We start from the raw sequence: 3,828 nt of genomic DNA, 5'->3' as shown, positions 1-3,828 counted from the left end.
GTGTGGGGCCCTCGGGCCTCCACCTCCTTCGCCCTTCTCGGCTCCGTCAATATTTTGGTAAAATAGGGCCATCCGAAGAAATTCCGAGGATTTTCCCGAAAGTTGGATTTCGCACAAAAACGAGACACCGAGAGCGCTTCTGCTCGAAAACAGCGTTAGTCCGTGTTAGTTGTATCCAAAATACACAAATTAGAGGCAAAACAATAGCAAAAGTGTTCGGGAAAGTAGATACGTTTTGGACGTATCAACTCCCCCCAAGCTTAGCTTATTGCTTGTCCTCAAGCAATTCAGCTTAACAACCGAGCGATAAAAGAACTTTCACGAACACATTTGCTCATATGATGTATATATTCTCATGCTATGGCTAATACTTAAGCAGCTCATAATGAGATACATGCAAATAAGATCATCCAACAGCTATGTCAATCATGGAGAGGTACCAACAATTAATAATAAGCACCATGAATCATGTATATAAGCAGGATTGCAATGTTCATAAGAGAATATGATAAAGTGGTATCTCGCTTGCTCGTATTTGATCGGCAAAACATAAATGCCGAGGCACCTCTTGAGTTCATAGAAAGACTAGAAGTAGTGATTGTCAAAGATAAAAGCATCAAAGTTATACCACAATCAATCATATTTTGAGACAAGCATATTATACTAAGAATGACAGTTGTGCTCTCAAAATAGTGCTCAAAGAAAGAATGGAGACACAACATAAAAAGTAAAAGATTGACCCTTCGCAGAGGGAAGCAGGGATTAACATGCGCTAGAGCTTTTCATTTGTAAAGCAGGAGCAAAATTATTTTGAGAGGTGTTTGTTGTTGTCAACGAATGGTAATGGGTACACTAACTACCTCATCAACCGGACTCACAAGAGCGGCTCCCATTTTATTTATTTTTGGTTGGCACTCCTTCCAACCTTTCTTTCACAAACCATGGCTAACCGAATCCCCGGGTGCCTACCAACAATCACATACCATGAAGGAGTGCCTTTTTATTCAAGTTTTATTATGATGATGACACTCCCCCCAACCTTTGCTTACACAAGCCATGGCTAACCGAATCCTTCGGGTGCCGTCCAACAATCACAAACCATGGAGGAGTGTCTATTTAAGTTAATTAATTCGGGACTGGGGAATCCCATTGCCAGCTCTTTTTGCAAAATTATTGGATAAGCGGATGTGCCACTAGTCCATATGAGAGTCCGTCAAAAGTAAATGACAAGGTCGAAAGCTAAACACCACATACTTCCTCATGAGCTATGAAACATTAACACAAATTGAGAAGCATTTTGAAGGTTTTAAAGGTAGCGCATGAGAATTTACTTGGAATGGTTTGAAATGCCATGCATAGGTATTTATGGTGGACACTTATGGAACAACTTGGTTTTCAGGTGTTTGGAAGCACGAGCGGCGTCACCGCTCGGTACAAGTGAAGGCTAGCAAAAGACTAGGGAGCGACAAATCAAGAGAGCAAGAATCGTCATAATCATGCTTGCGGCAAAATAAATTAACGGAGGCATAAAAGTGATACAAGAACTCGAAGCAATATAAATCATCGAGGCTTAATTGACTTTTTGTTCAGTCATATGCATGCGTGAGCATGTGCCAAGTCGATATAAATGAATTATTCAGAGGAGGATACCACAATGCCATACTTACTTATGAATAAAACAATGCGAGCAAACATCCATGACATGCTACTCATATTAATAAATTGAAACTAAACATGAGAGATCATGAGCTACTAGACTTTCTCAAATAACATATACCTCACATGAACCAACTAAGCATGATCATATGGATGAGTATATGTACAAAAATGAAAGCAAATAGAGTTCATACCAGCCTCTCACCACAATCAGATTGTCGTAGATCGTCATTATTGCCTTTTCACTTGTGTAGCTTGAATAATATGAAATGAAAACCACGCTCCAGCCACCGAAGACCATTGAACTCATGATAAACTTTACAAACCAAAGAAGAACAGCAAATATTTTTGGTGTTTTTGAATTAGAAACAAGCACGAAAGAAAACAAGCAAACAAAGCAAAATCTTTTTGGGTTTTCTTATAGCAAACTAATGATAGCTAATAAAGCAAACTAAGAGCAAGGTACCAAATAAACAAATGGTGAAGAGAAACAACAGAAATATTTTTGGTCTTTTTGTGTTTTAGGAAAGAAACAAAGTGAAAACAAAAGAATGCAAACTAATAGAAACACAGAAAAGCGAGATGGCAGAAATCTGCCAAAATCTGACAGCAGTACAGAAATCGATTTTTACAAAAATCTTACGTTGCTCAGCTCGAAAAGTGTTCAACTAATGAAAGTTAGATAACAACCTGGGGAACCTGCACAAAAATTGGCAGCTCAAAATAACGTTCTGGCTGTGCGCACGAATTTTTCTAGTAACAGTCCAGAATCTGTTTGCAGGCAGCACTTCCCCAAATATCATCTCCCTCTCATTAGAAAACCACTCAAAGAGACTAAACAAGTATGTACAAGTATCCAACAACCATAATATGCAAAGAATGAGTGATGCCGGTATACCTCCCCCCAAGCTTAGGCTTTTGACTCTTCTTGATCACATTATATCACCCTTCTCTCTTGACCTTTGAAAACTTCTGCCACATCAAACTTCTCATAAACTTCATTAGAGGGGTTAGTACTCAAAAACTTTAATCCACTTTAGTCCTGTAGTGACACATTGCAAGAACTCAATAAAACATTAGCTACAGCTCTCCACGTCTAGAAAGCCTCACTTAAAGGTCCACAAGAGACAATGCAAAAACAGAGACAGAATCTGTCAAAACAGAACAGTCCGTAAAGACGAATTTTGTTAAGGCACCAGACTTGCTCAAATGAAAATGCCCAAATTGAATGAAAGTTGCGTACATATCTGAGGATCACTCACGTAAATTGGCATAATTTTCTGAGTTACCTACAGAGAATTAGGCCCATATTCGTGACAACGAAGAAATCTGTTTCACAACGCAGTAATCCAAATCTAGTATGAACCTTACTATCAAAGACTTTACTTGGCACAATAATGCAATAAAGTAAAGATACAAATGTATTGCTACAGTAAGTAAAACAAGTGGAGGAAGAAAGAAATGTTGTTTACCTCCTCTATGCATATAAAAAGTATTTGTTAACAAGGTTGATCAAGTCTTGCCACCAAATAAATTTTACATAGCATAAGAAGAAATAAACCTCAAATCAATCATGTTACCTTGAATTGTATTGATATGGATCCAATCACAAGAGTTTGATATTCTTCTTTAGGCTCATATATAGTACAATCGATAGTTCCAACTTTGATAGTTCTCACATTAGAAATAGTATTAACTCCACATATTCTATCAATCTTCTTGGGGAAATAGACAGTATGTTCCTTGTCATCAACATTAAAAATGACTTTTCCTTTATTGCAATCAATAACAGCCCCTGCAGTATTAAGAAAGGGTCTCCCAAGAATAATGGACATATTATCATCTTCAGGCATTTCCAACACAACAAAATCGGTTAATATCAAGCAATGCCGAGTAACTTGAACAGGAACATTTTCACATAAACCAACAGGAATAGCGAGTAGATTTATCAGCCATTTGCAAAGATATATCAGCTTGGTATCAATTTATCTAAATCAAGTCTCTTATAAAGAGAAAAAGGCATCACACTCACACCTGCTCCCAAATCACATAGAGCAGCTTCTAACATAATTATTCTTGATGGAACAAGGAATAGTCGGTATACTGGGTCGCCCAACTTCTTTGGAATCTTACCATTGAAGGAGTAATTAGCGAGCATAGTAGAAATTTCCT

Source organism: Lolium rigidum, chromosome 3 (assembly GCF_022539505.1).
Source record: "Lolium rigidum isolate FL_2022 chromosome 3, APGP_CSIRO_Lrig_0.1, whole genome shotgun sequence".
In the NCBI taxonomy this organism is placed as follows: domain Eukaryota; kingdom Viridiplantae; phylum Streptophyta; class Magnoliopsida; order Poales; family Poaceae; genus Lolium; species Lolium rigidum.
The sequence above is the reverse complement of the archived record's forward strand: the minus strand, read 5'-3'. Positions refer to the sequence as shown.